Genomic DNA, 25,541 nt, shown 5'->3' with positions numbered 1-25,541 from the left:
AGGAGCAGCGCTCCGAAAGCTCGTGATTCCAAATAAACCTGTTGGACTTTAACCTTGTTTTGTGAGACTTCTTACCAAGTCCAACTAAACTGACCCAAGTTTGGCAAGGTACATCACATTCATTTCCAATGGTCAGCTTCAATCCCAATTGGAAATGTATCAATTTAAGGAATTTACATTAATAGAGTAGTAATTAAAAAATAAAGTAGTACTCAATGGGCCAAAGGAAAATTCACCTTCTATTGACAAACCCTTGGCTTTGTTATATTTTGCATGAAGAACACCTTAGCTGGGATTTTTCACTCCTGTTTGCGTCGGGTGTGGGTGTGGCGGTGGGAGCAGAAAATATCGTGAGAGTGAGTGCAGCGCTGAATAGGGAAAGGGTCATGCCCAGGACTGCCTCTTGGCACTGCCCCCAGAACTACCCTGTGGCATTGTCTCAGCAGTGTCGGGGGACAGTGTCAGTGAACTCTTTTGTGAAGTGGCCTTTAAAAATGGCAGCCCAATCCTCAAATGTCTAAGTTGCTGGCGGCGCAGGTGAATTAGAGGCCGCTCTGCCAGTGATGTGCGTGGGATCTGCCTCCAAATTTTTTCTTCAAAGTCTGGAACTCTACTGTGGAGAAAGTGTCACTGGTATCGGCTTCACCATGGCTTTCCCGTTGTCCGCCATCAGTCTCGGCCAATTGCCAGGAAAATCTCGCCCCTTATTTTTTGACATCAAATGAAGGAACAATGATGCGTCTGGTCACTTCACTCTATTTGAAATAATTGGAGAAGAATTTCTTTTACCCCAGGAATTCATATTAGGCTGTGCGCTGAAGCCTGCACATTATTTAGAAGTCAGTGCCCCCTCGCCACAGAGAATACTGGCAGCACATCAAATCTAATTACGAAAGAAGTCTTGAAGCTTAGAATTTGCCATTGAAAAATTACCAACTAAATTGGACAAGGCAGGGTTATGCATAGAAATTACAACAGTGAGCAGTCACAAAGGTATCTGACTGTAGCAAGCAATACTACATTCAGCAAAATAGATTCTGTATCTCTGAGCTGGTTTGGTATTATTTAGGGGTTTAGGACAGTTACTGCACATATACTGTTTTTTTTGGGGGGGGGGGCAGAAAATGGTATCTGAATGAAAGAAGAGCCTGCCAATTTTATTGTGGTCTTGTAGGAGTGAGGTGTCAAGTGATAGGGCAAGCAATATATCGTTTTTATTAGAGGTGTGAGTTCAAAATAGTCCCCTGGGAGGATCGTTTTTTCACTTCAAAGGAATGTGATGACATTTACACCTTTACAGTTCTGCCATTAACTTGTCTGGATGTTAATTATTGAGTGCACCATAATGGAGGCAAAACTGACCAGTCAGTTTCTTTTGCCTTCAGCCACTTTCAAGAGGAGTCTGTGCTGTTTGGAATAAAGGCACTTTCACTCTTAGCACTCCTCTGTTTTAGATATGGGACAGCAACGATTGTGTGCTGTCTCCTCACATTTTTGCAGACACATGATTCAACAGTCAGGTTGAGAGCTGGATTTAGCAATGGAAATGCAGTGACCAACGTACAGACGCCACTTTTTCACAAAGCGAATTAGAGGCGGAATCGCCCCTTATACACCCTGCCCGACATTCATTGAAATAGGCAGCGTATATAAAGAGGCAGCCAATACAGTACAGCCCAAGTCAAATTTATACCTGTAAAAGTTTATATCAAGTGATTCCAAATAAACCTGTTGGACTTTAACCTGGTGTTGTGAGGCTTCTTACTGTGCCCACCCCAGTCTAATGCCGGCATCTCCACCTCATCTCTATTGTCTAGCTAAGATTGAGAATTCAGAAATGGGGAGTGAGACAATCACTTGAAGCTGGAATGGACTGCCTACAACTTGCCATAAAATGTATTTATTAATTGTAGAGTTGTGTACATCTTATGGCAAAAGAGCAGACTTTTAAGAAACACACCTCTGTCTCCCTCAATAGTTCAGATGCTCAAGTCTACTGTGGAACACCAAAGACCAAGCAAGTTACAAGTTTAATCACTGAGGAATGGTGAGTTAACCGATCATAGCTGGGATGCCAGTAAGCATGATTCTGAGCTTTAGCACCTTGGATGGGTGGAGAGATCTGTGAATGTTGCTCAAGTGAGGACAAGATTAGAATTGGATGCAAGTAGCTAATAAAACATTGCTGGGCCAACATGAAGTATGGCCGCTATTGCTTCTATTTAACTACTGCTATTTTATATCAATTTCCTTCTACTTTTCAATAGGCCAGGAATATCCACATAATGAACCCAAAGGCCATTTGTTAACTGCAAACCCTAGCAATGGGACTCACAAAGACCAGGCAAATTAATCTTCATGCCTGTACATCATTCAGTTTTGTTCAGATTGCCCTATTTGAACTGTGGGCCATGGTGTTCAGAAAACACTGTTCTAAGCACAGCAACCTCATTGATGGATAAACCCTAAATCAGAAGACCAAAATCTGTATGTATCAGCATTTTGAAATATATGCAAATTTATGGCAAATGGTGACTACTTATGAAGTTTAATTATAAAAGCGCTCAGTTGGCACGATGAAGTCTATAGAGATAAACCTTGGGCACTCTGATGTTTTGCCATCTATCCTCTTGAACAGGAATCTCAAAGGTCTCCAATGACAAATCAGACCTGTATGATAAAATGCTGAATAAGTACCTGTCTGCTCAGCAGAACGTGACCTCTGGCCACAACTGAGAAAGGAACAGGGAACTCTCCAGGGAACTCTCCTGATGTAGTGCATCTTATTCTGGCCTCAATTAACACCACCTTAAACAGACTAACTGTTGATTCATTGCATTGCTGTTTGTGCATGTAAAATGGCTGCCAACTTCCCTACATGACAACAGTCATTGGCTGGAATCTTGCCGGTGTTTGCGCCGGTGGGATCTTACGGTCCTGCCGACTGCGCAATCCTGCCACGGGTTTCCCGGCAGCGAAGGGTGTGTTCAATGGGAAATCCCATTGACAACGGTGGGACCATAGGATCCTGCTGACAGGAAACAGCTCGCTGCTTCCTGCCGCAGCTAAACATGCCATGGAGGGGGAGAAAATATCGCCCATTGTATTTTAAGGTAATTAATTCTAAATGAGTTATTTCTGAGACTTGGAGAGACAATAAAGTATTATTTTTTAAAATGTGAGTATCATTGTTACTTGGATGCAAAAGAAAAAATATGCGAGAGGTCAGTGTGATTTGCATCCCTATAATATCATGCACAAGTACCATGACAACACTTTTGTTATGCTATGATGTTTGCCTAGTACAGATGCATAATGACTGAGTCATGTGCCTCCAGATAGAGAAAGTGCACCCTGGCAGCAGCTTAGAAGGCAAAAATGTGTTTTTTTTCCTCTGTAAAAGCACTAAAATTATATTCTGTAAAGGACTTGTACCATCAGGAGTTTTTGAGACCCACAGATTTTTTTCTGAAAAATGTAAGGATTTAAGAGAACAGAACCGTTCACACAAACATATTTTTAAACCTGCTGGAAAGGTCCACAGTACTCGAAACTCAAGCTTATTACTATTTTTTATTAATGCAATGAATACATTGCTTCTATCATGTGAGAAACAGACTTGCCATTGCGTGCACTTTTCTAATGCAATTTACAAAATGTAAGTGACACCTTCTCCCTGCACATTGTGAAACCTTCACCTCAGGCGGGTAACCATGCGGACACCACAGTTCCCAGAAAGCTGATACGGGAATCATTTTGAGAGATGACAGTCTCAAAGAGCAAGGCTGGAAGATAACAGACCCTGTGAAGAGCAGGACATCTTCACAGCTGCAAAATGCTCTGATCGGCTTACACACTGATATTTTTCTTTTCAACGAGCTTTGAAAGATCAAACTGACAATTTAGATTAATGGTGACTACAACTGTGCCTACAGCTTGCAGATGTAATTTTACAGGGTTTTCAAGGACATTGTGAAGAAGAGCGGCTTCTACAAAGTGAACAGATTCCCATCAATGCGGTTTGCCATGAGGTAACTGGGGGAGGTATTTTCCTTCTACATAAACTCATGAGGCTCAAAAGGTTGCCTGGATGTGCTCATCTCAATCTCTGTATTGTTGCCTGACTCCTGTCACTAATTTGTTATGTTCCCCCCCCTTGCTCCCCTATGTGAAGCGCAATCTGCCCCAGAGATGACACCAGGAGGCACACGAGAACAACTCAAGGTGAAAGGTTTGCCAATTCTTCCATCTTTGATAAGGCAGGGGAAAGGGAGGGAAAGAGGGATTAGCTCTCTCTTCACTTCCAATGGTTTTATGACAGAAACATGTAGAAACAGTTATATACCAGATTTCACCAAACAATTTTTTATAAAAGATGAGAAGATTGTTTTTGTTATTTATGACCTGGGATACAATAGGCATGGATAATTAAGGATTAATTTTGCCGCCTGCTCTGCCATCAAAATGGGTAAGTGACTCTAATTTTTTTTATTTACTTCAGAAAATTCATGAATGCTTTATTGAGTAGGGGTAGTATGAGAACATAGCGGCTCTGCAGAGCAGTGCTCTTGGGCTTTTCACTCTTGCCACAATAGTAGTACAGAGGGCAGCTACTTGGATATGCAAATCTTTATGTGAATGTCTCCCTTGCATTGCAAGTCCTTCAGTGATTCATTTGATATTAATATTGTAACCTAATCAAGCTCTTCTCTTACTTCACTGAATTGACCCAGTTCAATTAAAAAACGTTGACGTGCATCGTTACCAAGCAAACATCTTTTACAAAATCATTGTGTACTTAGTAGGAAAGACTAATGGGAATAAAGCACCACTGAACTCTACCTATTTTTGTTGTGTATGCCCTCTACCTCCCCAAGCTGCACAATACAAATTTGAATAAAATTCTGTGCATTTAGGGTGGGCATTGCAATCCACTCAAAAGCTTCACAGTAAAGCTACTTCTTCCTGTTAACATGTCTGCTTCCAATTGTTGTAACGTACTCTACATTAATGCTCCCTTGGATACAGTTACTTTCTGTAATAGAAACATACATCACATTGGTGTTCCTATCCAGTTTGACACTGAAGGTGAGGTCTCAAATTCTGCACATTGTGAATAGGACTTCATTGCACAGTGTGCCCATTTTCTGAACTTTTGGAATTGCCACCTCAACAGTGGGCTATGATTTAATTCTTTCATTTGTAAATCCATACAAAAACTAAGATCATAGAAGCCCTACAGTGCATAAGGAGGCCATTTGGCCCATTGACTCTTACCCAGGCTTAGCTCGTAACTCCATGAAATTGCCCCACTAATCCCCCAATTTATATTTCTTGGGAAACTAAGGGGCAATTTAGCATAACCAATCAACCTAACCTGCACATTTTTGGGCTGTGGGAGGAAACCGGAGCACCCGGAAGAAATCCACGCAGACACGGGGAGGACGTGCAAACTCCACAGAGACCCAAGGCCAAAATTGAACCCAGGTCCCTGGCTCTGTGAGGCAACAGTGCTAACCATTTTGTACTAATTTGGCAATGTGATATACATAATTGTATTTTTCTACTTGCCATAACTGAAAATTACCTTTATGCATTTGCCAGCACTCATATTTTCTTTTGTTCTCTAATTGTGGATAATTTTTACTTACTCTCTTATAATTAAATTAAAGTGATTTTACTGAATTCAAGTTTACATTGATGAGGATGCCATTTTTAAAAAATTTCATTCTGTATAAATTAGATTTCCAACATTTTCAGTTTTAATTTATCTCCCATTAAGTAAATCTGCTGCATGGTTTCTCTTGCATGCTCCATTGACTTCTGCGAAGGCTGACAATCGACTACTGTGCTCCACCTCAGTACCCTCCATAAGAGGGAGTGAGGTGATAAGGAACAGGAGAATGATCAGCAAGCTTCATTCCCGACTGCTATCCAGTGATCTCCTGTTGGGGAACATGTACGTGGGTGCACATATTCATCTACAGATATATGACCTGATTCAATTGTTCTTAAAATAGTTCCTGTTGGCCAGTTGCATCAGATTCAGCTTCAAGTTCGTATAAGGCAAGATATGTCTGCAGGAAGAAAGCTGTTTTTCACTTTTGTTTCTCAATATCAACAGAAAATTGTCCTTAACAAAGGAAAATGTAATCAGGCAAAACTTTTTACCAAACTAAAGGAGGGAATATTGAGAGTGGTCACTAAAAGTTTCATCTAAAGATGGGTTTAAAGGAGGGCCTTGAAGAGAGGTGGATGGGTTAAGGATGGATTTCCAGAACTTGGGAACAGGATGACTGAAGGCAAAGCTAGCAATGATGCAGTAAAGGGAATGAAATACATATATATGGTCTACCCCTGTTCCTATTTCTTATGGTCTTAAATTGCGATAGTTGGAGAAGCACAGAGTACTTAAAGGGATGCAAGCTGCAGGAGGTTACAGAAATTGAGAGCATTAAACAAGAGGATGAGCAAGTTAATTTTGAGTTGGGGGGGTGGACTGGAAACCCACATAAGTCAGTAGACATTGAGGTGATGAGTGAGTGGAATTTGGTACAGGCTGGAATTTGGGCAATACAGTTTTTGATGAGCATAAATTTATTGAGGTTGAAGGATGGGATGCTGGCCATAGTTATAGTTAAATCTGGACTTAAATCTGGGTTAGAGTTGAGCAGCAGCTGGGTTGAGTCGGATGGAGTTGGGCAATGTTACAGAGGTGGAAGTAGGTAATCTTTTGCTCTTCCATATTTTCACCTCTCTCAATTTCACCTCTTTTCCTTTTGCACCTTGTTATTTACAGTGCTCCGCTCCCTCACTTCACTTATTTTACTCTCCTTTTCACTTGCCCTTTCTCTTACATTATTCCAACTTTTACAGATTTAGTTTCGTTTTTATGCCCCACAATTCTGCAACTGCTGCCGAGATGACGACAGCGATCAACACAAGGAAACCGAAGGAGTCAGACAAGTCCCTCAATCAGCAACAGCTGAAGTAAAAATTGATAAAACATAGTAACAGTATGATCGGCCTTTCCTTAACCACCCATTGGGTCAATGGTTGCATCAGTGAATGGGCTCTGCGGAGATTCCACCTCCTCCCAATGGGAGAACATTCTGTCAATACTTGCTGCCCATGTACGCACATTAAGAAAGGTTACCTCACAAAGATATTGGAGCTCATTTGTGAAACACATGCAAGGAATCAAAAGCTTTAGCAAAGAGGGGTAGAAAATTGACAATAAGCAGTATTGAGAGACTGTGGAAATGTCAGGGTGACAACATTACTCATGTCTGTGCTTACCAGTCATAAATATGCCTTGTTTCCATCACACACACTGACAGGAGGGACATTTACAAGCATCCCAAAGATTTAAAACTGTGCAATGTACATGAAATACTCCACAAAATGTTCGCTTCAACAGCAGTGTGGTAACCAGATATTACCAGATCATAATTCAGTCATACATGCAATAAACCCCACTAATTCAGGGTGCAGTGTCAGTGCATGTGGTTTCTGTTTTTGGGTTTTGTCAATTATTTGGTTGGTAAGACTTGATTCATAATGGGTCCCTGGTGGCCGATGTTTCATTTAGAAAGTTTGAAGGGATACAATACTATTGAGCAGTCTTGCTGCCACACATATCAATCTTCAGTGAAAATAGAAGTTCGTGCTTTTCTTGGAAAATTCCAGCCGTCAGTCCTGAGGCCTGGATATCATCAAGGAATCTTGGAAAGATTTCACAGCGACAAGATGCACCTATTCATGCCTTGGGCATGGGTTCCAAATAGATATAAGCAATTAAAACTTGGCATCCGAGTTAAACTTGGCACATCTTTGTCATTGCCACTAATCTGTCGATAGAAATTGTGGTGACAGATGGCTTGGTGAATTTATTAAACATTTGACAATATTTGTATTGTATTCTCTAAATCCCAAGTAGAATATTAGTTGAGGTTTAGGTTTTGTACACTATTCCGAAACGCTAGGCCATACTCCCTTTCCTTCACTTCCCAATTCCCACACATGGATTAAAACATGACAAATGGAATTATTTACCCCCATCCTTCTGTGCCATTAATAACTCTATGACTCCATCCAATGAAAATTCCTCCTGCCGTTCCTTTCCACAACACTTAAACTGCTATACATTTATTTTTTTAAGGCAGACTGGAGAAACACCGACCTTGTTTCAAATACACACTGTCAGAAAACAAAATGATGTGACATTCTTCCTATTAATCGGTCAAATGATTGATAACGGATGTTATCATTGCATATGCATTCCTAATGTAAGTCAAAAAATTGTTTAGGTTCACTAATACTTGTAAAAGAAATACCATAGTTGTTTACATTAGCTACTAATGTCACTTTTCACTGAACAGCATCATTAATGTCACTTTTCACTGAATAGAATCACTAATGTCACTTTTGAGATGTTCCAAAAACATCTCAAGTCAAAAATCTGTTTACACTCAAAAATATTTTGAGCAGACTACTAACATGATGGATAGGGAGAACCTATGGATGTTGTCTATATATATAAAATATATATGGGATGCCAAAAAGTTCCACATAAGATATTATTAGTAAGTTAACAAAAATAAAAGTACATGGAAAAATAGAAGTAGCTTTCTTACAAATGGTTAGTGGGTGAAGAGAGAGAATGCGGGGATGAGCAGTTTGCTCTCTGCTTGACAGGATGTGTCAAGTGGTGTTACCTAGGAATCTGTATTGGGGCCTTCACCATATATACTAATGATCTGTATGATGGAAAAAGCGTTATATGTCCATATTTGCAGTTGACACTAAGTTAGAAGACTTGGTACAGCCTGTGTGAATGAATTTACAAAGGTTCATAGTCTAAATCACTGGGCGAAACCATAGCAAATGCAAGATCAAAGTGGAGAAGCACAAGGTTATCCACTTCAGATCTGAAAAAGATGAATTGGAATATTTTCTTAATAGTCAGAGACTAGGAGCCCTGCTGAAGTAAAGGGATTTAAGAGCTCATTCACACAAATCACTAAAAGCTAGAGCACAGATAGAAAATGAAATCAAAGGGTCTTTATCTAAATGAGGCAGTGATGCATCAAGTTGTATAGAGCCATGATTAGACCCTACCTGGAATCTGGTGTTCAGTTTGGGGTACGAAACCTTAGCAATGATCTACCGGAGGGGTTTATGCACAGATTCAGCAAAATTATACCAAAATTTGAAGGATTAAATTATGAGGACAGGTTGTGTAGATTTTGCTTGTATTCCCTCGAGTTAAGAATGTTGAGGAATGAACAAATCAAAGTGTTTAAAATTATAAAGGGGTTTGGTAAATCAAATACAGAGGAGTTATTTCCTCTGCTGAACAAATCCAGAATGAAAGCAGATTAGAGCTAGTTCAGTTAGAAGTTTAAAAAGGAAGTGCCTTTTCACAGAAAGGGTAGGAGAAATCTGGAACCAAATCTCTAAAAGGTCAGGGTTTCAATGGAGATGCAAATTAAGGCAGGTAAATGGAGTTGCAATATAGATGAGCCATAGTCTAATTGAAAGACAGAATAAGGGGCTAAATGGCCTAGTCCAGTTCCTATTTTTACCAGTTTTCACAGGTTTAGGGTGCTGGGGAGTAGGTACAGAGGAGATGTTAGGGGTAAGTTTTTCACTCAGATGGTGGTGGGTGCGTAGAATCGGTTGCCGGTAGTGGTGGTGGAGGCGGATTCGATAGGGTCTTTTAAGAGACTTTTGGATAAGTTCATGGAAGTTAGTAAGATTGAGGGTTATAGGTAAGCCTAGTAGGTAGGGACATGTTTGGCGCAACTTGCGGGCCGAAGGGCCTGTTTGTGCTGTAGCTTTTCTATGTTCTATGTTACTTTCCAAAAGCATCATTAACCACAGTAAAAATACAATAAGATATTTTGTAACACAAGTCAGCATGGGAGAGCAAACCCGAGTCGAAGGTCTAATTTATGTCCCATATTGATTTCAAAATAAAATCTAGTTATAAGTTGCTCCGAATTGAGTTTCCCTTACAGGATCTAGGGATCAGTTATTGCTCCCTCATCCCAACTATCTTGTCTTTATCTTCTTTCTTTCTATGAAGTATTATCTCATGCTTTTTTCCTTCCCCCGGCATAAAAATGTTCTCTTGTTTCTACAAGTGCTAATATTTGATATTTGTTGAGTACATCTCTCCCGCACACACGCACACACTCACATTACTCAAATTAATTGACCATATTCTAAATTCAGGGTGTTAAAACTAACTGGGCACTTCGATTCTGCACAAATTTCCTTTGAATATTAAGGTTGTTAGGTTAATATGACAGATTCATGAGGTGTAACTGCATTAAAATCAAATCCTCGGATGCTACAGCACAGGGGCAAGGTATTTGGCACGTGACATCAGTTGTGGAGTTTTACATATGAACATGCGAAATAGGAGCAGAGGTAGGCCATTCGCCCCAGAGCCTGCTCCACCATTCAATAAGATCATGACAAGTCTATTTGCGCTTCGAATTCCACGTCCCATCTATTCGCGATAACATTTAATTCCCTTACCCAACAAGAATCTATCCAGCTTAGCCTTAAGAATATTTAGTGACCCTGCTGAGGCAGAGTTTCAAAGTCACACAGCCCCCAGAGAAAAAATCCTCTTAATCTCCATTTTAAAAGAGTGACTCCTAATTTTAAAACCTAAGCAGAACTTCTAGTTCTGGTCTCACCCACAAGAGGAAACATCCCTTCCATCTCCACCTTGTCAAGACCATTCAGGATCTTACCTACTTCAATCAAGTCATCGCTCACTCTTGTAAACTTCAGTGGAAACAAGCTCAGTCTGTCCAACCTATCCTAATAAGACAGCCCCTTGTTCCTGGTATCAATCTAGTAAACCTCTTCTGAATTGCCTCCAAAGCATTTACATCCTTCCTTTAATAAGGAGACCAAAGCTGCACACAGTATACAAGATGTGGTCTCATCAATGTCCTGTATAACTGAAGCATAACATTTTTACTCAATCCCTCTCATTGTAGATGGTTCGGATAATAGTCCAGAAATTATTACCCTGGAGCTTCTGCTCTGCAATTTGGTGCCCAGCTCCTCATACCACCTAAGCAGAACTTCTTTCCTAGCCCTACCTACAGCATGCTACGTTGCTGGTAGCTACGTAGACCACAACAACTGGATTCTCCCTCTCCCACTACAAATTTTTCTCCAGCCCTGGACAGACATCAGCATAGCAGCACGGTGGCACAGTGGTTAGCACTGCTGCTTCACAGCACCAGGGACCTGGGTTCAATTTCGGCCTTGGGTCACTGTCTGTGTGGAGTTTGCACATTCTCCCCTTGTCTGCATAGGTTTCTTCCAGGTGCTCCGGTTTCCTTCCACATTCCAAAGATGTGCGGGTTAGGTTGATTGGCCATGCTAAATTGACCATTAGTGTCATGGGGATTAGCAGGGTAAATACATGGGGTTACAGGGATAGGGTCTGGGTGGAATTGTTGTCGGTGCAGACTCGATGGGCGGAATGGCCTCCTTCTGCACTGTAGGGATTCTATTCCATTCTATTCTATAGCTGCCTGGACTCTTGCTCTCTGCTGCAGAGAAGAGTGTCGATTCCTCTCAATATACTTTCACTACATTTCTTTTAGTGCCCCCAACCCCACTTGAATGGCTTCCTGTACCATGGTGCCATGCCAATCAGCTCATCCATCCTACTGCCCTCACTCTCATCTAAACAAGCTAAAAGGACCTCTGGACTGTTGACAGGGCTGTCTATTCTAATCCCTTTATGCTGCGGGCTTCCTGTACTATTTGTTGAGGTAAATATAATGTTCTATTGATTTTGTACTTCATATTTGTATTTCATATTTCAATTCTGTAGGCATAGAGGAGAGGAAACACAAATTTCCTCAACTGTTATGGATTCATCTTTGTTCAGCATTTAATATTATGAGAAAAATTATCTTTGGTTTAAGCAAGAAAGAAACATACATTGATATAGCATCTTTCACAATTTCAGAGTGAACCAAAGATCTTTACAGCCAATGAAGTACTTTGGAGATGTTGTAACTGTTGTATTGGAGGAAACACAGCAGCAAACTCTGCGCACAGCAAGTTCTGATGTGATAATGATCAGATAATCTGATGGCTAAATATTTTCCAGTATGCAAGAGAATGTTTCCCAGTCCTTCATTGATCAGGATCTTTCACATGCAGCTGAGAGAGACAAGGCTTCAGTTTAATGTCTCACCTGAAAGACAGGACCTCTGTCAGTGCAGCTCACTGTCAGTCAAGAGAAAAGATTAGGTAGTATCAGTAGATGGCAGGGGAACAGTTGCATGTGTGTGCAAGTAGATAAAAATAATTATATATACCGATATCTGCATGTCTGCGTGGGTTTCCTCCGGGTGCTCCGGTTTCCTCCCACAGTCCAAAGATGTGCGGGTTAGGTTGATTGGCCATGCTAAAATTGCCCCTTAGTGTCCTGGGATGCGTAGATTAGAGGGATTAGCGGGTAAAATATGTAGGGATATGGGGGTAGGGCCTGGGTTGGATTGTGGTCGGTGCAGACTCGATGGGCCGAATGGCCTCTTTCTGTACTGTAGGGTTTCTATGATTTCTATGATATAAAATACACATTTTTAACAATTCATTCGTGGAATATGGGCGTCGCTGGCTGGCCAGCATTTATTGCCCATCCCTAGTTCCTGTGAAGGTGGTGGTGAGCTGCCTTCTTGAATCGCTGCAGTCCATGTGCTCTGGGTTGACCTACGATGCCGGGAGGGAATTCCAGGATTTTGACCCAGTGATTGCGAAGGAATGCGATATATTTCCAAGTCAGGATGGGTGAGTGGCTTGGAGGGGAACTTGCAGGTGGTTGTCTTCCCATGTTTCTGCTTCCCCTGCCCTTTCAGATAGAAGTGGCCATGGGTTTGGAAGGTGCTGTCTAAGGATCTTTGGTGAATTGCTGCAGTGCATCTTGTAGATAGCACACACTGCTGCTACTGAGCGTCAGTGGTGGAGGGAATGGATGTTTGTAGATGATCAGATGTTCAGATATATATAGTACTTATAAAAGTATACATATAAATATAATCTGCATTTACACCACCTTCCAGCATAACATGGGCCCATTATTACATCTGAGTAGTTTCATTATTCAGAGCTTTCTTCTCTGAAAAACGTGATCAGAACTTCAAAAGGATCTTCTAAGACTAGTGGCTTTTAATTTTGATAGCTAGTCCCAAAATCTGCCTTTATGGCATTACACTGGTCTATTTTTTTTAAATAGCCTTTTAAGGCAACTTCCACAATATTAATGGAGGATTGTTGTCTGATCATTTATGAAATTTAGTGAGAAATGATAATGAATCTGAATAGAGGAGATAAAAGGCCTTTTCTGTGATAGATCACACTTAATAGGTACAATGCCTGCAGACATGTGAATTCACAGCAGAGGCCAACATTGTGCACGGCATGGGGCAGTTGTCATTCAGCGTATCCTATTTCAGGAACTGAGTCTGCTTCTCCACGGAGCTGATGCTGACTTTCGCTTAATTGTTCTTGGAGAGGCCAGTGGGATGGGGTATGACAATTGGCCTGTGTTTCTGGGCTTGGGACAATGACAAAGAATAAAAGCCAGACAAGGTTCTCAGTTTTAATTGACATTCACAGAATCAAAGAATCCTGCCGCTCAGACTGAGGCCATTCGGCCTATTGTGCCTGTGGTCAACTCTTTGAAAGAGCTATTCCCACTTTCCTGGTCTTTCTTCGAAGCCCTGCTGGTAATGTACATGAGTTGTGCTGGATAAGAACAAGACAGGATTCCCCTGTGAAGGCCAATAGGTAGTGAAAGCTCACCATCTCGTATTGTAGAAAGACAAGATAACGGTAGCTGGCACATGCGCAACTCTGTGCACTTCCAGTTGGTGTTCAGGACGGGTGTGAAGAATGCGGGGGCAAAGTACAGGCAGTGCTGCTGGTGTTCACCTTTCAGGATATATTAAATAGAGCTCACTCTCTGTTTAATGCATTACAGTGATGCTGAACGCTCCAGTCATCTGCTGTCTATTCTAAGTAACTTTTCTCAAAATGAAATCATTCCAGAGAGGCTGTTGCCATGAGGCTCCACGGATCACAACAGATGGCAGTGAGCTTTGCTCAGGGGGATCTGCTCTGAAGCCCTCCACTCGAGCATGCCACTAGCATTCTTCACATGCCTCAGGTCGAAGTTTCACTGTTGTGTGCCCTGTTTCCAAGACAATCTGCCCATATTGAGCTACACTTTGGCCTCTTGTTAAGGTACGATACAATTCTCTGGATGGCACTTTATAGAAATTCCTTCTACAAGAATTTGAACTTTGCTGTCTCCACTCCCGCAGCCAAATAAAAATCCTCAAAGATTAACACACAATAATACAATACATAAAGTAGCATTTTCAAACACCTTAGAACTTGCTAATTTACTTCATGAGCCTAGTGTTTTGAAAGGGTATTTCTTGGCTGTAGACTGCAGATATCTGAACTGGGGCATCGGAACCGATTTTATCAAGCGTAGAAGGAGGAATGCATTTAATGGCGTTCTGTTCTCGACCTGAGAGTTGTTATGGCTACAGACACATCCGAATGAGCCAGATTTGTGTGGAAATGATACACGCAGTTATTACTGTGCAAATCAGACTGCAACTTGTGGCAAGGTAGAGATATCCCGTGAAATGTGAATCACCATAAGTTACTGGCCAATTTGCACCACTTCCCTGTCAGCTTTGTGAAAATGGTATTGCACACTTAGCTCCCCATAAGTTATATGAAGTTGCTACACTTCCACATTAAACTCGCCACAGAAAGCTAAACTAAGTAATTAGTAGCATAGAAAGTACCATTTTAATGATATGATCATTATTAATACTACTCATCGGCCTCTCTTGCTGAAAAGGATAAAGCTATTGAAATCTTATCCCTCCAGGATGCGAATTGTTTTAGATTTAGAAAATGACAAATATCAGAATTTTCCTTTTTGTCTTTTTCCTCTTTTAACCCAACCTTTCTTTCCTCTTTATTTCTCTTTTTGTACTTGACTTGACATTTAAATCATTCACCAGAATCCACCCTCCTTCTTAACCCTTCCTATTTATTTCCCAATCCTTTAATCTCATTAATTCATGAGATGCACTGTTTGTTCCTGATGTTCTGACTACTGGTGGGAAGTGAGGGTGGAGGAGGCAGGGGAGCGAGGTTGAAGAAAATGGGGTTGCAGTCGCGAAATGATACTTTTGCATTGCAGGATGATCCAGGAATAGTGAACAGTTTTGGCAGATGACAGCATGATCTGCCTATGGTTTATGTGCTTCTGACAGTGGATGACAATCTAGTTGACCATAATATCCATTCAAGTCAGTATTGATTCGATTTAACAAAGCAGTGATGATGGCTGTACCTGGAGAACATACAGGGTGAGAAAGAATAATGGTTTTTTTGCAGACTGGGGCATCAAAGGCTTAGGTAAGAATATGGTTAAGCAAATTAGTATCTGCAAAATACTGTGACGAACGAGCGCCAAAGTTGGATTAGATAGTTGGGATTTCAAAAGTGCAGTTGGGAGAAAGTTTTTTTTTCCCCCGAGGTAGACACAGAAAGAAGGAGATTTGGATGGAGGAAGGTGGAAAATGATAGAAGGAGCTGACCAGAGATGGCTTCATCAGTGATTGACATGGGAGTAGTGAGACCATGTGAAAAGGCCAGATAAATGGTTTGGCTGTGACTATGAGTAGGAGAGATTATATTGAGAGAGAGATTAAGTAGGGGTAGGAGGGCAATGGACTCAGAGGATGGTGAGCACAATGAGTTGAAATTATCAAGGATTATCCTCCGGGGAATACGGAGACATGGCTGCTTCATCTGGTGCAATTCCTTTTTAAAATCATCAGACTGTTTCCCCTTCTTTATGAAACAAAGGCCTCTTTTACATTGTCATAAAGTTGTTCCAGAGTAGAAAATGCTCAGAGACTGACGACCTCCATGGGACAATTTTGGATTCATCTCCGCTGTTGTCACCACTCCATAGGCTTTAGGGCTACAATTCCCACAATCAAAATTACTTTATTTCTCCTTTCTGAATTTTTTAGTCCTCTGTCTCAATCCAGTTTTCATTACCTTATTTTACTCATCTTTCTGTACCTGATTCGACATTAGATTCACCACTTGATCATACGTTTCCTTGTTTAGAGCTTGTGCTGCTTGTTTCACAATCCTTCACTCTGACTGGTTAAGGAGATAATTGTCCTGTTTGCTCAGATCTTAGATGTCCTGTTCAGGGCACATGGATTCCTGACCTCAGGTGACTGTGCAGAGTCTTCACATTTTCCCCAGGTCTGCATGGGTTTCCTCCGGGTGCTCCGGTTTCCTCCCACAGTCCAAAAGACGTGCTGGTTAGGTGCACTGGCCATGCTAAATTCACCCTCAGTGTCCCTGGAACGGCGCCGGAGTGTGGCGACTATGGGATTTTCACAGCAATTTCATTGCAGTGTTAATGTAAGCCTACTTGTGACACTAATAAATCAGCTTTTAGAACCATCTCATATTTTCTGCAATTTGCTGTGTAAAACTGGACAAAGGCAAGACTCACTAACAGCTGGCACTTTTCATTGGCTGCCATAATTCCCAACACCAGCAATTATTCCAGTTATTGAAATAATAACATTGTGTTGTAGTTCTGTAACTCCATTTTTTTGGTAATGAAAAATTTAATTAGCTAAATAATTGCTATTTGAATGAAGAATAATGGGGGCAGCATTGATTGCAAGGCAATAAATAAATACAGGGTTAGAGATGACTTGAACATAATAATAATACAGAGCGAGACTGCGGATAGTTGGGAACCTGTCTCGGGGGCAGGGAATTCATATGGTGTTCGTGGAAGTGGAAATGAATAGGGTTGGGAAGCATTTTCCGATCTGGGCCAGTGTGATCTCCTGGGCTCGTTTCGATCGCCTCAGGGGGTCGGAGAGGAATTTCCCAGATTTTTTTTTCCCCATATTGGCCCTGGGGTTTTCACTCTGGGTTTTCGCCTCTCCCTGGGGATCACATGGTCTGGAATGGGGGGGTGGGGTGAGCTAATAGGTTGTGATGAACAAAGCATCGTAGCTGTGAGGGACAGCTCGGTGGATAGGATATTAGTATGTAGATAGGCTGGAAAATTGGGCGGGGATCCTGGATTCAGGATTCAATCCTGGACCGGGGAGCGGCGTGGGCTTGGAGGGCCGAAGGGCCTGTTCCTGTGCTGTATTGTTCTTTGTTCTTTGTTGTTCTTTGTTCTTTGACATTCCAAAAATTACTCATCATTTATTTGTACTACATGCAATTTTAATTTTAAGCACAACCTTATACTATTCTTGTTCTGTTTCTGTGTTTTAAATTCTGACAATGTCGACCCTGGAAAATGTCTGAAAAGAGGGCAAAACTCATGTCATCCAATGGAGTCCATACATAAAAACTTAGAAAATACCAGCAGGAATAGGCCTTTCAGCCCTTTGAGCCTGCTCTACCATTCAATTGTGATCATGGCTGATCATCCAACTCAATAGCTTGTTCCTGTCTTCCCTCCAAATCCTTTGATCCCTTTCATCCCAAGAGCTATATGAAAACATACCTTGGGCAGAATTATCCGGCTGTTCACGCCAGCAGGATTGCCTGGTCCCACGTTAGTGCACAGAGATTTGGTAGAGTGCCAAATTTTCCATCTCGTTGGCAGCGGCGGGGCATGAATTCTGGCCAATGTTTTGGTCTCAACTACTTTCGGTGGTCGCGAATTCCACAGGATTACCATTCTCTGGGTGAAGAAATGTGTCCTCATCTCAGTCCTAAATGGTCTACCCTGTATCTTCAGAGTGTGACCACACGCTCTGGACATCCCCCCACCCCTGAGAACATAATTCCTGTCTAGTCCTGTTAGATTTTTATAGGCTTTTATGAGATTCCACCTCCCGCCGCCCCCCCCCCCCCATTCTTCTGAATTCCAGCAAATACTCAATTTTGCCTCATTCATCAGTCACGCCATCCCAAGAATCAGTCTAGTAAACCTTCGCTGCAATCCCTCTGTAGCAAGAACATCCTTCCTCAGATAAGGAGACCAAAACTGCACAGAATATTCAAGGTGAGGTCTCACCAAGGCCCTGTATAACTGCAGCAAGACATCCCTGCTCCTGTACTTGAATCCTTTCGCTATGAAGGCCAACATACTATTTGCCTTCTTTACTGCCTGCTGCACCTGTACGCTTACCTTCAGCAGCTGGTGTACAAGGACACCCAAGTCTCATTGCATATTCCTCTATAGCCATTCAGATACTACTCTCCCTTCCTGTTTTTGCTACTAAAGTGGATAACCGTATATTAATCCACATTATACTGCATCTGTCATGCATTTGCCCACTCACTCAGCTTGTCCAAATCACATCGAAGCATCTCTGCATCCTCCTCACAGCTCCCCCTTCCGCCCAGCTTTGTCTCATCTGCAAATTTGGAGATCTTGCATTTAGTTCCCTCACCTAAATCACTTATATTATAAATAGCTAGGGTCCTAGCACTGATATGGGCAGCACAGTGGTTAGCACTACTACCTCACAGCGCCAGGTACCTGGGTTCAATTCCAGCGTCAGGTCACTGTCCGTGTGGAGTTTGTGCATTCTCCCCGTGTCTGCGTGGGTTTCCTCTGGGTGCTCCGGTTTCCTCCCACAGTCCAAAGATGTGCAGGTTAGGTTGAATGGCCATGCTAATTTGACTCTAGTGTCAGGGGGATTAGCAGGGTAAATATGTGGGGTTACGTGAATAGGGCCTGGGTGGGATTGTGATCAGTGCAGACTCGATGGGCCGAATGGCCTCCTTCTGCACTGTAGGGATTCTATGATGCAGGTTAGGTGGATAGGCTGTGCAAAATTGCCCCTTCGTGTCAGGGGAACAAACAGGGTAAATATGTGGGGTTACGGGAATAGCACCTACATGGGATTGTTGTCAGTGCAGGCTTGATGGGCCAAATGGCCTCCTTCTGCACAGTAGTGATTCTATGATCCTTGCGGTACCACATTAGTCACTGTCCGCCATTTGTAAAAAATACATTTATTCCTACTCTTTGTGTCTTGTTAGCTCATCTTAAAACACTATCCCCCAAGCTCATGCACTTTAATTTTACACACTAATCTCTTATGTGAGACTTTGTCAAAAGCCTTCTGAAAGTCCAAATAAACCATGTCCACTGGCTCCCCCTCATCATCCTTGAAGAATTCCAGTAGATATGTCAAGCATGATTTCCCTTTCATAAATCCAAGCTGACTCTGTCCGATCCTGCCATATTCTTGCCCACTCACCCAACTTGTCCATATCTCTCTGCAGCCTCTTTGTGTCCTGCTCAACTCTTACCTTCCTACCTAAAGAGAAAACATTTGCATGGCTTTGGGGAAAAAGCAAGGTACAGTTACCAATTTGTTTGCTATTTCTAAGAGTCGGTTCAAGCGCCATGAACTGAATGACCTCCTCAAAGAACAAACAAAGAACAATACAGCACAGGAACAGGCCCTTTGGCCCTCCAAGCCTGCGCCGCTCATGTGCCCAACTAGACCATTCGTTTGTATCCCTCTATTCCCAGTCTGTTCATGTGGCTATCTAGATAAGTCTTAAACAATCCCAGCGTGTCCGCCTCAATCACCTTGCATGGCAGTGCATTCCAGGCCCCCACCACCCTCTGTGTAAAATACTTCCCCCTGACATCTGTATTGAACCTTGCCCCCCTCACCTTGAACCCGTGATCCCTTGTGTTCGTCACCTCCGACGTGGGAAAAAGCTTCCCACTGTTCACCCTATCTATGCCCTTCATAATTTTATACACCTCTATTAGGTCGCCCCTCATCCTCCGTCTTTCCAGGGAGAAAGACCCCAGTTTACCCAATCTCTCCTCCTTCTACACCGTACAATTCAGGACTAAGTAGAAAAAAAACATGCAGCTTCATAACTACCATCGTAAGGTCGACAGACCATACCTGCCATTACATAGAAACATAGAAGATAGGAGCAGGAGGAAGCCATTTGGCCCTCATTCATTACGTTCATGGCTGATCGTCCAACTCAATAGCCTAATCCTGCTTTCTCCCCATAACGTTTGATCCCATTCACCCCAAGTGCTATATCCAGCCGCCCCTTGAATACATTCAATATTTTGGCATCAACTGCTTCCTGTGGTAATGAATTCCACCACTCTTTGGGTGAAGAAATGTCTCCTCACCTCCGTCCTAAATGGTCTACCCCGAATCCTCAGACTGTGGGCCCTGGTTCTGGACTCCACCACCATCGGGAATATCCTCCCTGCATCTACCCTGTCTAGTCCTGTTAGAATTTTATAAGTCTCTATGAGATCCCCCATAGAAACATAGATCCCCCATAGAAACATAGATCCCCCATAGAAACATAGATTCCCCATAGAAACATGTTGTGTAACATTACGTGTAAACAGAATTTTCTTTTTGCCGTTTGTTGCAGCAGGAAGGACTGGTCTGCTTCTTTCTGACCTTTTGGATAAGGTAAATTCAAAGTCCGATTTAGGAAGCTATGAGACATGCGCGGAGTCACTCCAGGCTGCTCTCAGGTATCTATGATCAGAATGTTCAAAATGTTTTCAGTGCAGGTCTGTAAGTGATTGCCTCCACTATCCTTCCGTCTTCAAATGAGTGAGTGAGTGACAAGAAGAATAGGGAAAAATAGCAACTTATAATGAAAGAGACGATAGCAATCTCAGAGAGCTCAAATAGATGTCTTGCGTATAACATTGCCCACAGAGAAAGCAATTTCTATAAATGTATGAAGAAGCTGCGGGACACTTGCAAGATAAAACAGTCAATTTAATTAAATACATCAGACTAAACCCATATTTCTAAATAGAGAACTGGTCAGCTCTGATCTTTGCATCAAAAAGATCAACCAGAATGGACTCCGTAATCCTCCTGACAAGTTGCTGCAGAAAACAAAAATGCACAATTGAAAACATACCTCAGGCATGGCACATGGGTCAGTCAGTAAATGCAGAGAGATATACTTTGTCCATGGCAGCCAGTACCACAGGCTTCCCAGCAATAATTAAGCAACAAAGGGGTTTAAGCGGCTGAAGTAAGACGATGATTCAGCACAAGGCACAAGCGATCTCAGCCAGGGCACCTTGCAGCAAGGAAGTGTCGAGCCGACAAACAGAAACGTGGCTCAAATTACTTTCCTCCTACAAACCAATCACGAGCAACTTAACCTGAAACTATGAAGTCACGGAGCGCTCTCGGACACAGATTGCCAGTTTCTGTGTGAACGAAAATGACACCTGACACCCAGGAAGCTTAGCAAAAATACCCGCATTTTACAAAGAAATTAATTACAATCATGGTTTCAGGCAGTTTAAAGACAAAAATTTCATCTAAATCATTGCTTTAGACTTATTGGCTTCTTTGTAAAGCTTCTTTTTAAGCACTGTTGTAAAACTCCTCTGCTTCCCACAGATGGTCTTATAAATAATACCTTTCATTGCACATGTAACGAAGGGTGGTGCAGTGGTAGCAATTTAGTGGTCACCAGAGATGTGAGCAATGTTCAGCAATTAAATCAAACATTACGGAGCAAAGTTTTGGACGTCTAAATCAACAGATACATCTCATGACCAACAGACACCTGTCTCTCAAATAATTTATTTTCAGTCAACTGCCGTTCCCTAGTTAAAAAAAACACACATAACCACAATACAAGCTATACCTCAAATTCCATAAACAATACTTCAAGCGTTATGATCTGGAATGCACCATCGGAAAGGGAGGTTAAAACAGATTTAATATTAATTTACAAAACGGAATTGGATGTCTATTTGAAAGGAAGAAATTTGTGGGGCTATGGGGAAATATTAGGGGAATAGGACATAAATGGATAGCTCTTTCAAAGTGCTAGGAAAGGCACAAAGGGCCAAATGATCTCATTCTGTGTGATATCATTTTATTCTACTAGCCAGGCAGCACATTATATTCTTTAAGATCATTAGAGAGTGGAAAAGCAAGGCATGTCGTGAGATAAGTTTTAATTATTTTGTTAAATAAAAGTTTGGACAGCGAAGGGTGATGCAGTGTGAGTGTCCCCCAGGTTAGCCAGAGTAACAAACATGGATCACTCTCTTGAATACCATCCAGTAATCCCTGCAAGGGGTACACGTGTTCAAAATGCTCCTCAGAATCAAAGATTCTCATGATGTGAATTGATGACCTGTCCATGGACGATGAATGATTATTTGAGCAGAGGACTGCTATTGCCAATGTGTATGAGGATGGATGTGTGAGTGAGTGTGCGTGAGGGTGGGTGAGTGAGTGAGTGTGCGTGAAGGTGGACGAGTGAGTGAGTGAGCGTGAAGGTGGACGAGTGAGTGAGTGTGCGTGAGGCTGGGCGAGTGAGTGAGTGAGCGTGAAGGTGGACGAGTGAGTGAGTGAGTGAGCGTGAGGGCGGGCAAGTGAGTGAGTGTGCGTGAAGGTGGACGAGTGAGTGAGTGAGCATGAGGCTGGGCGAGTGAGTGAGTGTGTGTGAGGGTGGGCGAGTGAGTGTACGTGAGGGTGGGCGAGTGAGTGAGTGTGCGTGAGGGTGGGTGAGTGAGTGAGTGTACATGAGGGTGGGCAAGTGGGTGAGTGTGCGTGAGGGTGGGCAAGTGAGTGAGTGTGCGTGAGGGTGGGCGAGTGAGTGAGTGTGCGTGAGGGTGGGCGAGTGAGTGAGTGTGCGTGAGGGTGGGCGAGTGAGTGAGTGTACGTGAGGCTGGGCGAGTGAGTGAGTGCGTGAGGGTGGGCGAGTGAGTGAGTGTGCGTGAGGGTGGGCGAGTGAGTGAGTGCGTGAGTGAGTGTGCGTGAGCGAGTGAGTGTGCGTGAGCGAGTGAGTGAATGCGTGCGTGAGGGTGGGCGAGTGAGTGAGTGCGTGCATGAGGGTGGGCGAGTGAGTGAGTGCGTGCATGAGGGTGGGCGAGTGAGTGAGTGCGTGCGTGAGGGTGGGCGAATGAGTGAGTGTACGTGAGGCTGGGCGAGTGAGTGAGTGCGTGCGTGAGGGTGGGCGAGTGAGTGAGTGCGCGTGAGCGAGTGAGTGAATGCGTGCGTGAGGGTGGGCGAGTGAGTGAGTGTGTGCGTGAGGGTGGGCGAGTGAGTGAGTGCGTGTGTGAGGGTGGGCGAGTGAGTGAGTGCGTGCGTGAGGGTGGGCGAGTGAGTGAGTGCGTGCGTGAGGGTGGGCGAGTGAGTGAGTGAGTATGCATGAGCGAGTGAGTGAATGTGCGTGAGGGTGGGTGGATTGAATGTGTGTGAAGGTGGGTAGGTGAGTGAAAGGGAGGGTGGGTGAGTGTGAGGGTTGTGTGTGTCAGAGTGGTGTGTGTGTGCATAAGGGGTGTGTGTCTACACAGACTTGTCCAATCTTTTTGCATGGCGGGGAGTGGGGTGGGGGGTGGGGGGGTGGGGGGGAGGGGGTGGCACACATCAATGTTTCTCACACTCGGGGATAAGGGGTGGCCCCCTCCCCCGGCAGAATGTTTTGCGGCGGAGGAGGTAAACCACCATTTGCCGGCGGCAGGATTTTCAGGTCCTGCGACTGTCAGTGGGTTTTCCCGTGGTTTGCTCTGGAAGGTTCCATCGACAGAAACAGCTGCAATATTCTGCTAACATTTGGCACAACATTAAACCCATGAATTTCAAAAATATAAAGCTGACATACGAAAAGAAACAACTTACTAAGAAAAAAACACAACAATTGATAATTTTTTAAAAAGTCAGAAATAAAGATGACCATTCGTGTGAAAGAGTGAGAGAGTGTGTGTCCAGCTCACTCCCAGGCTCAGGATGCTCACTCCCAGCCCCCGTGGGAATGGTCGAGAGTGCTTGTTGGTGCATGGGAGAGAGGCAGAGCCCTGCAATTGGGAGAGAGCCTGACACACACACACTCCCCTCCCCTTTCACCACACACACACACACTTGCTCATTTACCCTCACTCACTCGTCCACCCTCACGCACATTCACTCACTCGCCTACCCTCATACACACTCACTCACTCTCACACTCACCCTCATAGACACACACTCACACAAACTTGTTAACTCAGCTGGGGGAGGAGTGGCTGTGATGAGAGTGGAGGAGGAACCTGGAGCGAGGCCTGAGGCGTGGCAGCGCGCGATCACAGGTACCCACCCAGAGGAGTGCCAAGAGCTGGGAGGGATGCAGGGAGGGACATGGGCCTGGTGTGGGGAGAGCCAAGGAGGGACACCAAGAGAACCGGAGAGGGTGTGTGGGGAGCCAGAAGCAAGCAACTGGAGCCAGGCCAGAGCACCAGAGCTCGTGTAAAGCAACCGGAGCCATGGAAACCGTGGTGAGTAGTGGCCCCATGCACTCCATTGTCTCTGTCTTCACACACTCTTGGGTGCTGGTGTTCACTGCCCCTCCTATCGTCAGCCCATCAGCAGCAAACACGGGATAAAAACAGGCTGTGATTGGAGGAGGAGTCCCCTGCAGAAATCCTCAAGCTCACTGCCCAGCATGTTCAGCGATCGATCTGGGGGCTATACAGGAAGGCTTCGTGCGTCAACATGCAGGCATAGGTTGGACAAGCCTGATCTACCATTTTAAGCAGAAAAGGATAAAAAAAAACAGATATTTATTCCTGTCCAGAGAAAATTAGACTTCATTAATCAACTAGAACAGCCAGCCCATAAACTGCAAAAGCTCCAGCATTGGGATGCGGCATCTCCACATCATTTGGTTTTTAGCATAGCTAATTCACAAGTCTCTGCTTAAGACACCATTTGCTCATTAACCAGCTATGTGAAATCTTTGTTCACTCCTTTAGTAAATCTCTTGTCTCTGAGCTGTTAGACTACAGGATCTTTGCCCAACAACGCTTCTACTTTCTCAGGAGACTAAGAAAATTTGGCATCTCTGCTACAACTCTCACCAACTTTTACAGATGCACCATAGAAAGCATCCTTTCTGGTTGAATCATGGCTCCTGCTCTGTCCAAGACCGCAATAAACTACAAAGGGTCCTGAATGAAGCCAGTCCATCACTCAAATCAGCCTCTCACCTATGGACTCCATCTACACTTTCCACTGCCTCAGAAAAGCATAATCAAGGACCCCACGCAGCCCGGACATACTCTCTTCCACCTTCTTCCGTCAGGAAAAAGATACAAAAGTCTGAGATCGGACTCAAGAACAGCTTCTTCCCTGCTGCCAGACTTTTGAATGGATCTACCTTGCATTAAGTTGATCTTTTTCTACACCCTAGCTATGACTGTAACACTACAGTCTCTACTCTCCCCTTTCCTTCTCTATGAACAGTATGCTTTATGTGTATATTTTTCACTGTATACTAATAGATGTGACAATAATAATTCAAATCAAATCAAAAAGCTTCACCACAACTCAGAGAAAACTGAGAACACAAAACAGCTCACAACTAGATGGAAAACATCATATTGCAAACAATGCTGGAAGTAAGTATAACTTGATTTGGGATCCCTATTGGTT

General features: G+C 43.3%; 1 protein-coding gene across 2 annotated transcripts in view; it reads right to left on the bottom strand.

Moving 5' to 3' along the window:
• The window catches only part of shroom3 (shroom family member 3), a 412,360-nt gene that overhangs the window by 129,589 nt on the left and 257,230 nt on the right, over nucleotides 1–25,541 (bottom strand). Inside the window, exon 1 of one of the 2 annotated variants that reach the window (XM_078214316.1) lies at nucleotides 21,022–21,157. The exons of the other annotated variant lie outside the window; for it this stretch is intronic. The gene's annotated coding sequence lies outside the window, so the exon portion shown is untranslated. Of the gene's footprint in view, nucleotides 1–21,021; nucleotides 21,158–25,541 lie in introns of those variants that run through there. 2 annotated transcript variants of the gene reach the window in all.

This window comes from Mustelus asterias, chromosome 1 (assembly GCF_964213995.1).
Source record: "Mustelus asterias chromosome 1, sMusAst1.hap1.1, whole genome shotgun sequence".
Lineage (NCBI taxonomy): Eukaryota > Metazoa > Chordata > Chondrichthyes > Carcharhiniformes > Triakidae > Mustelus > Mustelus asterias.
The sequence above is the reverse complement of the archived record's forward strand: the minus strand, read 5'-3'. Positions and strand labels throughout refer to the sequence as shown.